The sequence below is a fragment of the Rattus norvegicus genome, chromosome 8, assembly GCF_036323735.1.
Source record: "Rattus norvegicus strain BN/NHsdMcwi chromosome 8, GRCr8, whole genome shotgun sequence".
NCBI lineage: Eukaryota > Metazoa > Chordata > Mammalia > Rodentia > Muridae > Rattus > Rattus norvegicus.
In genome coordinates this window covers 106,335,763-106,349,183 of record NC_086026.1, presented here as the reverse complement: position 1 = coordinate 106,349,183, position 13,421 = coordinate 106,335,763, and the positions used below count along the sequence as shown (strand labels likewise).

The following is a 13,421-nucleotide window of genomic DNA, read 5'->3' as shown; positions in this document are numbered from 1 at the left end:
TCAAGCAGAGAATTCACTTAAAGTAGTGAGAGGCTATGTACACTCAGAGCCCTCTCTCAGTCACACACTTCCTCCAGCAAGCCTGCACCTCCTAGACCTCCCTAAACAGCACCAACAACTGGGACCAGGTGTTCAAATACCTGAGCCTAGGGGACATTCAAACCACCTCACAACCCAAGCCAAGGTTGTCCTTAGGGCTTGCCACAGACTGTAACCGTGAATGCCAGACAATGCCTGCTAGATTCCATTTGACTTCCTCTGAGTTCCTAGAGACAAGCTGTTCTCAGACGGGAACCCCATGAAAGAGAACCGAATGGAAGGTGTGTCCGGCCCCATAGGTAGCGCTGTTGCTCTGGAAAGCACATGGCGGAACTAGGAAGTAGAAAATTATCTTAGTGCTGTTTTTTGTTTGTTTGTTTTGTTAGTTTTTTGGGGGGTTCCCCCCCACCCAAGCATGAAGTGGGCTGAGCTAAATGGATCTGTAATCCTCTGTGTTGGCTGGAATTTAAGACCCAACTTGTTAAAAATAGCTAATCCTGATTTAATCCGTAGGTAGCCGCATGGTGGTCCCACGCGGTGCGCAGGACCTCCGTAGTCAGGTTAGGGTATGTTGAATAGGATGGGGGAGTCTCCTGTTCCAGCAGTGGAATTGGTTCGCTCCTGTCTTGGGGAGTCTGTTTTCCTAGAGCTCTTTTTACCTCAACGGTTTTCTATCCTGGTTTTGTGAGAGTTAACCTCACCCGTATGGAAGTTTCTAGTGTTTCCTTGGTTTCTGGCAGCTTCCTTCGTAGGGTAGTGTCCTGTGATAGCTGCTTGTTAGCAACAGGCTTACCAAAAGTCACCAAGGACACCTACGAAGTGTGGATGAGGGCTCTGCATTCACTTCATGCAGGGAGCACATATCGTTCACTCTTATCTGAACTCCAGGATGACCCAACCACCAAGGAGTGTTTTGTAATTCTCTGCGTTTCTTACCTCTGTCTTGTGTACACGGGTTACCTGGCCACTTAGATATTTTCCTGGGTCATCGTTGCATTGTGAGAAACTTTACATTCTGGGACCAGTAACCCATTCAAAAGTTCACCCAAGACCTTGTGGAAGCTACTGAAAACATGGTATGGGGGACATTTCTCCCAAGAGAGGCATCCCCACACTCCGCCAGATGGATTGAAATCCAAAGTGAGACCTCAAATTGTTGGAAAAAATAATCTTGGTGTTGCATGAAGGAACACATAAAGCAAAAGTAACTCAGCAAAGCAATTTATAAAAAGTTTATTCTTATTTTATGCACACGGATGTTTTGCTTGTATTTATTGCCTGTGCCCTTCATGCATGCAGTACTTAAGGGAGCCAGAAGAGGGCGTTAGATCCTTTGGAACTGGAGCTACAGATAACGCTTAGTTGCCATGTGGAGGCTAGGAATCGAACCTGGGTCCTCTGCAGGAGCAAGTGCTCATAATCACCCATCCTTCTCTCTAGCCTATGGTTTTTTTTGTTTGTTTGTTTTTTGTTTGTTTTTTGTTTGTTTTTTTGCAAAAAAAAAAAAAAAAAAAGGGTGCACCAGAACCCAAGCTGGGCTAGTGAGCACGGAGGGTGAAGATGATCTTGTCATTTATCCCTAAAGCAGACGGCGACTGGGTCTCATCCCATTGGTCCGAGTTTGAGTTCATAACCGGATTGTAGGCTGACAGGTGAGGGGGAAGAAGGAGGTTCAGGGCACAGAAGCTCTATCAGGTTACCTTCCATTTCTCTCAGGAGCAATTATAGCAATTATAGTAACATTCACCCTTAAACACACACACACACACACACACACACACACACTTATTTATTTAATTTGTGTGGGTGTTTTGTCTGCATGCACATCTGTGTACCACACTGGTGCCTGGTGCCTGGGAAGGCCAGAAGACCATTGGATCCTCCGGAACTTGAGTTATAGATGTTGTGAGCTGCCATGTGGATGCTGGGATTCAAACCCAGGTCTTCTGGAAGAGCTGACAGTGCTCTTAACCACTGATCCATCTCTCTAGCCCTTAAGTTCATTTTTTTCAAGTGGCACTAGGTTCCAAGACTCTATAAATAAAGTCTCTCATCTTTGCCTTAAAACAAGCAAAACCCATTCTGCCCAGCCTTTGTAATATAGTCTCTATCTTTATGATGTTATTGAGATCACACTGACCAGGTCTCACTATAACCTGCCTTATAGTCTTTAACACGTAGTCTGACTTCACAGTAACATTTTCCTGCTATGGCTGGTTTTGTTAATTATTCACAGTTTTTATAGAAGGCATAATATGTATAATTCTGAGAAGTCTTTCCTCCTCTACAGCAGAAATAACAGCTCACCTAGAGGCTGTCTCCTTCCGGGCTTTTTTTCTGTAATTTCACACATCTTCTGGAAATTCGAATATTTATGTCAAGGTGTGCAAACGTCAAGGTTTACCTAAGTGAAAAGTGAAATTCCAGTGTCCTATATGGCCTGGTCCTGGAGACCTGATTGGAGCAATGAGGGAATGAAGAAAGGACAGACATACAGACACGCATCCAGAAAAGCTGAGTGGATGGGCTGAGCTCCCTCTAACGGAGGAGGCCCACCAGCAACCAGAAACTTAGCACAGTCCAGCTAGGGGGTCTCATAAAATAGGGGAGCAGCCTCGCGTCCAGTCATCCGAGAGGAGGAAGCTGCTTAATAATTTTGCTGTACTGTCAGCATCCGCACAAGGACCAGAGGTAGGCTTTCCCAAGTCTCAGCCTCACCTGAGAAAGGCTTTGCCAATGCCCACGGTGAAAAGATTTTACAGAGTAAGAGTACCTTGGCAATCGGGACCAAGGAATACCACAAAAAAATAAAAATAAAAATAAAAATAAATCACACCATGAAACAGACACTATAAAATATTAGGGAGGGATAGAGACACAAAAGGGCTTCTCTGAGCAGAGATGGAAAACAGAGACAGACAGAAACAGACACAGAGACGCAAAGCCACGTTAGCATGAGCTTTGTAAGGGGCATGGAGCATGCGCACAAGGAAAATATGCGAGGGTGCGGCATCTCCAGAGATGGTGCTGGTGGAGACAGTGCTGGAGAATGGAAATGTGTCAAGTCGCTTTTTAGTGATGATGGGGGCCTTGGCGCTGAGCCATTGAAGGCAGAGGAACCTAGTTCTGGAATGTGGACAGTTCTTAGTTGACTGAAACGGGGTTCTGACTAAAACACTGACCTGGCTGTGCTAATGTCTACAGCACACATTCACTTGGGAATTCTCACATGAGGTAGTGCTGTATAATTATGGTTCTCTCTTTAACGCTCTCTTTCAATTCCGTTCTTTTTTTAAAAGATTTATCCTTTGAGAATTTCATTATACACACAATGTATTTTGATTATATCCACTTCCACAAACTTCCAACTCCTCCCAGCCCCCACCACTATGTCTCTCTCCTAACTTTATGTCCTTTAAAAAACAAACATCGAGTCCAAATACTGCTGTTCATATGCATATGCACAGGGGCAACCACTGGAACACAGATAACCTATCAGGGGTTGTGCCCCTGAAGAAAACTGACTCTTCCCCACCAGCCACTAGCTCCGTAGCTGTGGGTGTGGCCTCGTGAGGCCCCACCCCCTCTTGTGTCGTCGTCCGTGTCATCCCCGCCCCCCACCCACACCCCTCCCACTCCGGGCTTGGCAGTATTTCTTGGGCACTCCATTTCCCCACTTGAGCCCAGCCCTTTCTTTTTAACAGCAGAGTCCTGTTCCAGTGTGTGCTAGAACTGTTTGTCGTCTTTTTACCCGTTCTGTCATAGACAAACGGCATGATTGTTTCCAGATTCTCATAGTAACTTCTAAAGAAAGCCTTGTTTGCATGGGAGAGCGGTGTTTTTTGTAGGATTCTGACCTCGGCTGTGGTTCTCCAGCTTGGTGTGTCGTCCTCAGAGCTCTGAAGCATGTGAGCAGCTAGGCAGAATCTGCGTAGACTTTTGTGACTTAGCCTACAGAGACTTATGTAGTATCTTCCTGTCACATTTTGTTAAAAAAGAGAGCCCTGTGGCCTGCTCAGAGGATGTAGAACACTTCTAATGGGAGACATGGCAGGTTAAGGTTTGAAACCACCACACTTTCATACTCTCCCTCTTGCTCTCTTGTTCTCTGTTTCAGCCTTGGCTTCAGAGTTCCCTGCTTGCTATGGTTTGAATAGCAAATGTCTCCACAGGCTCAAGGAGCAAATACTTGCTTGGTGTCAGGTAGTGGCTCTGTTTGGGACCAGGGTTTTGAAAACTTAAGACAGTAGGGAGAGCTTAGCTCAAAATACTAAGCTCACTGGAGTGTGTCCTTGTGGACTACATCTTATCCTGGGCCCCTCTCTAGTACCTTCCGTCCTTCCTCTCAGTCCCCCTCCCTCCTGTCCACTACCATACGGTCCCAAGTCTGAGCTCTTCTGCCTCTGTGTGTGCATGAGGCCAAGCCACAGAGCAAGCTCTCTTCCACCATGAGCCAAAGCAAGTTTTTCTGTTACTCAGGCACAGCAAAGACAAAGTGACAGATACACTCCCTGCCTCAGCTTTCCAGAACCTTCCAGAGCGATCACAGAATGTGATTTGAGACTTACACCTCTCTCCTTCGGCATCTCCAGAGAGCCAGGGCTTCCATCTCCTGCTTTCTTCTGAGGTAGGGAGGATATCCTTCCCTCCAGGTTTGGCACCCTGGTACCTCCTTGTTGCCCTAACTAAGTATACGTGGACAGAGTCTCCCAAATCCCCAGGGAGCAGGACATTTCTGTGTATTAAAAGATGCGGTGAATGGGAGGCATTATGGGCTGGGTCAGACCTTGTAATTCATGAGCAGTGTTAGCCAGTAGGCCTAGAGCATCATGGGAAATAGAAGTCCAAGGGAGATAGTTCTTGGAAGAATAAGATTTCTTTCCTTCTCTTTCTCTCTTTTTCTTTCGCTCTTTCTTTCTTCCTTTCTTTCATTCATTCTTTCTTGTTTTTTTGTTTGTTTGTTTTGTTTTTCAAAACGGTTTCTCTGTGTGGCTCTGGCTGTTCCGGAACTTGCTTTGTAGACCAGGCTGGCCTCAAACTCAGATATCCACCTGCTTCTGCCTCCCTAGTGCTGGGATTAAATGCGTGTTCCATCCCTGCCCAGCAGGAAGAATAAGATTTTCTGTTGAGTTTTAAATCAATGTGTTTAAGTGATTTGTCTTACAAAAGGAGGCTTCAGTTTATACTGAGGTCAGAGAAACAGCATAGATCTTTATTCTGACTGAATCACTTAAACCAAGGTCGGTGACAGGGCCTTCTGTGGTTAGTTTTCACTGCGATATCATCGAGCAAAGTCAGCTTTCTGTGACGAGACATGTTTAGAACAGTGAGTTACTAAACAGGCACGCCAGCAAACTCTCTTCTTGGTTCACCATGCACAGCGGTACCCAGGCTGGAACTCAACAGAGCTCGGAAGCATGGTTTCTAAAACAAGCCTCCAGCTATTGCAGGAGCCTTCTTTGCCCAAATTATATGCATTTCTAGAAGCTAAACTTCCAGTCACGGTACAGACTACTAGTTCCTTATTTTGGCTCAACTTTGTAGAAGATGAGTTTAAAAAAGGTGTCCACCAACTCCGTTTCTTTACATTCTCAGAACAACCTGTGCCAACAGCCCTTCCCCCAAGACTTCGTGTAGCACCATTGACCCAAAGCCTTCTGTTGCCTTGTACCACTGAATTAGGCTGATTGTGGCCATTTGAATAAAAAATGTCTCCCATAGTCTCGTGTACTTGAACACTCAGTCCCCAGTTGGTGGCACTGCTTTAGAGGTTATGGAACTTAAGGAGATGGAGCCTTGCTAGAGGACGTGTGATTTGTGGAGGGCTTCGAGGATTTCTAGTCTTGCTGCATGCACTTCTTAGTCTCTCCCTCTCCTCCCTCTTCCTCTTCGCCCTCTTTCTTTCTCTCCTTGCCCCTCCTCTTCCTGCGTCCTGCGTGTGAAGCATACTGTGATCTGCCAGCTTTCTGCTCCCTTCCCTGCCAAGATGGACTCCATCCCTCTGGAACCATCAGCTAAAGTAAACACCTTCTTCTTAAGCTGTTTATGGTCCTCGCATTTTATCACAGCAGCAGAAAACTAAGACACCGATAGACGTATCGGGGTGTGCACAGTGCAAGTCCCTTCTTTCTTGACTAGGGCTGAGACCACATAACAGTTTGTGTCCCTTCCCGAACTTGACATCCTCGAGTCTGTGTCACAATGCTTTAGTGCCACTTAAAGTGCAAAGGACACTGTTTTTTGAGAATCTTTTTGGAGCTCTGAATCAAGAATCTATGGGTCCTGATACATAGAGGACACCTAAGAGTGGCTCTCCACCATTGGCTAGATCTGTGGACTAGAAGGCTCCTTCCGTACTTCCACAGCCGCAGTCACTGCCAGCGTTGGTTGAGGTGAAGGTGCAGCTTTCTGAGCACAGTCTAAGGCCATTGAGTAACTACCCTCAAGCACTAATAGTGACCCGAGGGAGATCTGGTGTCTAGTCCTTTCTTGATCAGGGTACAGATGGTCTGTCAGTGAGCAGAGAGTTTGCCAGAACTCTTGAATGTGCTTTCCACCCGAAAAAGGCCTCATGAGACAAAAACACCTTACGGTGGCCAACTTGCATGCTGTGGTCCAGGCATCCAGTGAAAGCAAAGCCCTGGAAATGCAAGTAGCAAGAAACACAGCAAGCATGGGAGCCCACTTTCCCTTGTGCCAGGTTCACTTTGCACATCTGAGTCAAGATTTGTGAAGGATTTTTTGTTTTATTTATTGGCTGATTTAGTTATTACTTGAAAATGTGGCTTTTCTCATTCTAACCTTTGCTGTTCACCACTTGCAATTGCAGCCACAATCTGTTGTTGTCGTTGATGTTGTTGTTGTTGTTGTCTTAAGACTGGGTTCCTCTGTGTAGCCGTGGCTGTCCTGAAACTCATTCTGTAGAGCAGGCTGGCCTCTGCCTCCTGAATGCTGGGATTAAAGATGTACACCAGCCCCGCTTGGCTTTCCTTGACATTTTAGACTTTTAATTGACTCAGTTTGCTTGCAAAATACAATTTTTAAGAAAAGGCAGCTCTGTTTCTGAAGAGGCTTTGGAGAATTAGCTGTGCCAAACGTACGTGTCTCCTCTCTCCAGGTGTGGCTGACATTCTAAATTAAGAGCAAGGTCTCAGTGCAGCTGCTCCAAGAACTTCAGGAAGAGCGGAGTGATACAGTTGGGTGAAGCAGACTTCTCCCAGAATGTCAGAGAGAGATAGCTGAAGTGTACGTAGAAAGGGAGCTCCTGGCTTGCTGAATTCCTTGTTTCGGTCTTGAGAGATGACCAGCCGCCTGGACAGTTTAACTGGGGAGCCAGTGGGTGGGTTTCCAAGAGAGAGGCCTTGGCCCTTATAGTTGATAAATTTAGGGAAAAAATTATGGGGTTTGGAGAGATGTCTCAGCAGTTAAGGGCAGGCACCTCTTGCTCTTCCAGAGACCCAATTATGGTTTCCGGTACCCACATCAATTAGCTCACAACATGTGTGTGGGATGGGAGTGCGTTTGCTCACCTGTGCATACACACACACACACACACACACACACACACACACACACACACCACACACACAAATACAATAAATCTTTTTAAGAAAAGAAAAAATTAAAAATAGTTCATGCTTTTAAAAAACACCCAACTCTGTAAATCACAAGCGTTAGAACCTTCTTGGAAAGAAATCACAGATAAATAATTCATGCTGCATATTTTAGAAACGCAAATTTTGGAATAAAAGGTCTTGTTGGTAGGACATGCAGGCTGTGGGAAATGGTGCTCCTGGTTTGTCGCTGCTGGGTTATACCTGAGCAAGCCAGCGCTGAGGTTTTGAAAGCCTGTAATTATGACGGGATGTGCTTTGATGGCTAGATCTGAAAAGTGCAGGTGCTGTCATCAGCTGCTGAGCTCAGAAGTCACTCCTTGGGATAATTGTGTGTGTTGTCAAACCTTCGCCAGTGTGAGCTGTTACAGAACCTCCTGGCTCCCTCCTCTTCAGGTCTGTACCCTGTCCTTCCTGCCTGGGCCTTTGCCAAAAAGTGAATCCTGATTGGTTCACCCAGCTGTCAGAGTCCATTCCCACATCATTGGTTTGGGCTTTGACACGTGACTCTCCTCTATCGAGGAGAGGAGGGAAGGTCTGTCGGAGGGGCTTCTAGGAGATGCTCAATTGCTCTGGTGACGTAGAGAGGCAGAGGATTGTCCCTGCCCACTACCAGCTGTGACAGTGATAACTTGGGGGTGTGCCTTCAGTTTCTGACACCCTTGGGAGAGTACAAACACAGGCGGTTGCTAAAAGCATAAAATCAGAGAGAGAGAGAGAGAGAGAGAGAGAGAGAGAGAGAGAGAGAGAGAGAGAGGTCTCCTTTAGTGTCCAAGAGTAACGGTAACAAGGTTTTCGCCTCACACTTGGTGAATGTCTACAGTCGTTATAGTCCCCAGAGGGGGTCCCTTGCTCAGTGTCTTGTGCCAATGGTAAGATATTTGTTTATCTACCTTATCAGAAGCAAAAGAATGATGGCCTTAAGAGGTTGTGAAACTGAGTGGGATGGGGGTTGGGAAGAGACTGAAAGTCTTTTAAAAACGATTTGAGCTGAGAATCGGCCAAAGAAATCAAGGGGAAAGTTTTGCACCTTGGGGTCACCAAGGGTCCTCTTCATCCACTAGGATGGTGTTTCTTATCCTCATCTGAAGTTGCTCACCATCACCCTGGGGTTTGCCATTTGGGAAGGGAAGGTGTTGGGGAAAATGTCCAAGAAAGATGGCGGGGGGCGGGGTGGCACACGACCTCCTTTTGACTCGGAGTTACCAGATTCTGCTCACTCGCTGGTCTGTGGCCAGAACTGTTTTGGAAAATACTCTCTCTAGTAATAATAATGTGTCCCATTAAGCCTAGGGAAGTCTGATGGGAAGGAGTACAGTTAGGGGTGCCTGGTCATACAGTGTGTCTGCTGGCTACAAGAAGGACACAAGAATAGAGTGTTGGGCCGCCCTGAACGTGAAGCAGGATGGGAGACTTACAGGGCGGGTTCTCCAAACACTGTAGTGCTGGGGGCCAGTTTTGCTTTGCTCTGCTCTGACCTTGAACGATGCCATTTAGAACCCTCAGATTCTCTTTTTCTTTGCTATTCTCAGGAAGCCAGCTCTTGCTAGGGATGGGGAGAGAGTGAGCAGAGGCAAGGCAGAAGAAGCAGAATTGGTGCCTTGGGTGAGCTGGTGAGAGTCACGGGGCTGGCCCTTCAGGCAACAGTGCTGTCTGTTACATTCTTCACAACCCAGGGCTCCATTTCCTCATGGGGAAAACCATAGCTCACTGAGGGTTAAAACAGAGCTCTAGTCTTAGGTCCCTGACCCTGACTCCCTCCTGTGTGGAGTACTGCCAGATCTCTGCAGGTCCTAAAGTGTGGGGAGGAGCACTGGGCCTGGTGCAACCTTTTATCCAGAGCCGTGCCTGGGGCCTGGTCTCCTGTACTGATCTGTTTCCTTCCTCTGCACCGCTGCGGGCTGCACCACATCTGGGCATGGTACTGTCGTGGGCTCCGTTACCTTTCCAGGTAGCCTAGGTGAGAAAAGCGTTTGGGGAAACCAGGTATAGGGCAGAGGACAGACTTTCAGAGTAGTCACATCCCAGGGCTCCTGGGTGTCCTGTGAGAAGTCTCTGTGGTGTGGAGGGCAGGGTCGGCCGCTCTGGGCTTTCTCCTGGAGGAGAACACCTGCTGGAAAGAGACTGAATGTTAGCCTAGTAAACAAGGGGCACTCCACAGGGTGAGCCTGTGAACACTGCCTGGTGGTGTGTTCTTGTAAATTACAGCCACAGATGCTCCAGCCCCAGTCCACCCCTCAGGGCAGTTTAATCGCTTCTTCCAGGGAGCCCCATGACGGCTCCTAGTCTGGGTATGACCTCTGTGCCCTGTCTTTCCCCTGAGACTATAGTTTCCTGTGGCCCAACGTTCCGCTTACTCCTTACCATTGGACAAGGAAGCTTACTTTTAAGATTATATTAAATAAACTCACTTTATTGTGCCGAACTCACAAATAAAAACGTCCCGGAACCAGATTAAAGTAGCTGGTCTAACAAGCCCTTACCCAGTCCCAAACTCAGTACGTCTCACCGATCCTCTGTGCAGCTAGAACAGCCCTTCTAAAGTCTTAGACCTTCGCTTAGTGCATTAAACGTTGATTGTCAGTTACATGTCTTAGGCACTTATCCGCACAGAGCAAAGCCACGGCAGAATGGAGATTAAAACCCTTCTCTCATGACTCACACGCCCGCCTGCCCGCAGTCCATCTACTTTTTGAAGTAAAACTTTTTTTTTTTTAAAGAAACTGGTTTTGCTTGTTTTTCCACCTTGACTGTTGGACGCTGTGGAAGCAGAGAATCACATGATGATCCTCGAGGCCCCACCACCAAGCTTCAGCCGCAGCATCCTTTCGCCTCCTTGTTATCCTCCCTTGAACCCCAGGGGCTTCCCCCCCTTTTAGATTTACTTATTATTTGGTCTGTATGGGTGTTTTGACCTGTGCACTAGAGGCCAGAAGAGGGTATTAGACCCGCTGGAACTGGACTTACGGATGGTGTAGGCTGCCACGTGGGTACTGGGAACTGAACTCAGGTCCTCTGAGAGAGCAGCCAGTGCTCTCAACTGCTGAGCCCTCTCCAGCCCTGCCCTCCTGTGTATCTTTTTACAGCAAATCTTGGGTCTCATATCCTTCCTTCTAGAAGTCTGTAATGCATTTTAGCTTTGAGTTTCAAGGTGCCTCCTTTTACTGCCCCACTGCACCCCCAAAGTCTGGTGCCTGAGATCTTTATTGTTTAGAATGGCACCTGCTGATGTCAGGAGATACTATGTTCTAGAATGAACTGTACATGCGTGTGTGAGTGAGTGAGTGGATGCATGTGTGGGTGCATGTGTGGATGCATGCGTGGACGTATGCATGGATGCATGGGTTGGCTTCCCAATCAGCTGAAGAGCTCTGGACCCAGGCTGACTGTTGTGAGCTGAGAACACCCCATTCCACTCTGTACTCTGTGCCTCACGGGCAACTCTCGACTTCATCCATCTTCATCAGTCTCCAGGGTTGGTTTATTCTTAGCCAAGCAGCTTTGATTTTGCAATTAAGCTCCATTCTGCCGTGACCTTGGAGTCCCCTTCAGATGCAGCCTTTGCCTTGCTTGGCTCACGCTTACTTTACAATTACATGATTCTTTTTTTAAATTATAATGCTCTTTACTTAGGCCCAAATGATCATGATCAAGATGAATCAGAGCATCTACCAAAGCATTTTCTTTATTTAATTCTACCCTTCTATTCCTGGGAGGAGCACTTCAGCTGAACATATGGAAGATAATTGAATGCATATTTTCTTTCATTTCAAATCCTAAATTTTCTATCCTTTGAAGAGGAAACCAGAGCCAGTTGCCTGATGTGGCAGTCTTGGTTCTTATAAATTAAAAAAAAAAAAAAATAGTTCAGGGTTCAGCTCTGGAAGCCTCTGTGGTGGAGTTGTAGCTTAGGGAAAAGCCTTTGGTGTGTTTCTTTCCCCTTTTAATTCAGAAGTGGTATTTACCAGAGTGTAAGGGGATCTGCTCATTATCTTGTGCTGTCTCAACTCGGTGCTTTTGCTTTTGCTGCTCAGATTTATGGTAAAGTCAAAGGGAGTTGGCCGGATTTTCTGTTTGTTTAAGCAGAAATTCAATATAATAATTCTAGGTTTGAGGTATTTTTAGCCAGGGACTAGAGCCATGCCAAGCAGCCGCCACATAACAGGTAACACCATCATATGGAGTCATGTGCTGGAACATGTGGCTGTGTCCACAGGAGCGTTTTGGAGAATTGGGTTTGGTTATGACTGCATGTTGGATCGAGAATGTCTTTTGCATGGACGGTAACGGGACCTGAGAGATGTTGGGGAAGAGGAAATGAGAGAGCCACAGTCCCTCAGAAACACTTCACCCAGCCAACAGGGCAGTGAGTCATCCTATGGATTTGATTTTCTGTGCTGTGAGTAGCAGGCCATGGGGCTTCCCTCAAGGCTCGGACCATTGTGATCTGTGTGTGTGAGGTGTCTGAGGAGCTGCCTGCAGTAGCCCCCGGGGGTAGGCACAGGAGCCACATGACTTAACAAGTGCCTCCCTTAGCCTCCTGGCTGGCATAGCAACAGGGGAAGAGAGTGCTGGAAAACCCAGGCTTCATCCCGGACTTACAGAGCTGAACAGAGGCTACACTTGGTAATCGTTGGATTTTTTTTTTTTTCTTTTGTGGTGGGAACTCACAACCTGAGGCATATGTTCCAGGATGGAAACCCTTGGGCAAGGCTGGACGCAGCAGTGAAGCTGAAGTCTCTCCACGGAAGAAGAGCCATGAATGTGGCTACAGATTTGGGCGCCTGCCCCGATGGCTAGGGATGTGAACAGGGAAGTGCCCCGTGGCCAGGAGTTTGAGAAGAAAGTACAGCACTAAGAAGACAGCTGCTCTGTCTTCCGCAGTGTTTACTCCTCAATGTCTCTGCTTGCTCATGTTGTTATCCCCAGGTTTGCTGAAGTCATGATTTCACAGCTCAGATAAACAAAGTGAGTCTCTCGTCTTGAGAGTGTGTGGGAAATACACAGAGCTGGGAATGGAGCGTAGATCTATGGCTGTTGGGGTTTAAATCTTGCCTCACTTCCCAGACAGAGCACACCAAGCCAACATGGTTCCACGTGGAAAAGTTTAATGAAAGAAGAAGAATAGAAGAAGAGAGGAAAGGCTGGCCATGGGCACGTGGAGGGAAAGGGGGGAAGATGGGGAAAGAAGGGACAGGGACAGAGGGGAAGAGAAGAGCAAAGAGAGGAGTAAGAGGGAGAGGAGGGGGCAAGCAGCCCCCTTTATAGTCAGGCACAACTGGAGGTTGCCAGGCAACTGAGGCAGAGCACACCTGGCTGTTGCCAGGTAGCTGTAGGGGTGGAGCTTAGACAGAATGCCAACATTGGCCCCCTGCAGCCTAACCCTTCCACTCCATTAGGCTTTCCTTCCACTGAAGGAGGGTCCCCAGCAGGGAATACTTTCAGGGGTAACACTGTCGGCAGAGCCATAACACCACTGTTTCCCATTGACAAGCTCACACTGACCCCTTGGCATCTAGATAGGGCTGTAAACCACTGTCTTCAAGTCCCTGCAGAGTTTAGGTTCTGTCAACATTATTTAGCCATTTTTAAAACTAGGAACAAAGCATGATCTCTGTCCCCACATCTACTGAAGTGGACTCCAGAGAAAGAAACGGACCCCAGAAGATGTCATGTGTCTGTCTCAGTGTTTAAGCACCCTCCAGCTGGGCTGTGTGCTGAGTTCAAAGATGTGACCCAGCATAAGTGGAACCAACAAGACTCTGATCT

At 47.2% G+C, this 13,421-nt stretch overlaps 1 protein-coding gene across 8 annotated transcripts in view; it reads left to right on the top strand.

The window, feature by feature from the left end:
• The window catches only part of Pxylp1 (2-phosphoxylose phosphatase 1), a 65,301-nt gene that overhangs the window by 15,420 nt on the left and 36,460 nt on the right, over positions 1–13,421 (top strand). For 2 of the 8 annotated variants that reach the window (XR_010053980.1, XM_063265585.1), the window contains exons 1-3: positions 4,162–4,242; positions 4,519–4,666; positions 5,635–12,278. The exons of 3 other annotated variants lie outside the window; for them this stretch is intronic. The gene's annotated coding sequence lies outside the window, so the exon portion shown is untranslated. Of the gene's footprint in view, positions 1–1,860; positions 3,948–4,161; positions 4,243–4,518; positions 4,667–4,717; positions 12,621–13,421 lie in introns of those variants that run through there. 3 more of the 8 variants (XM_063265586.1, XR_010053979.1, XM_006243592.4) reach the window with 3 other exon arrangements.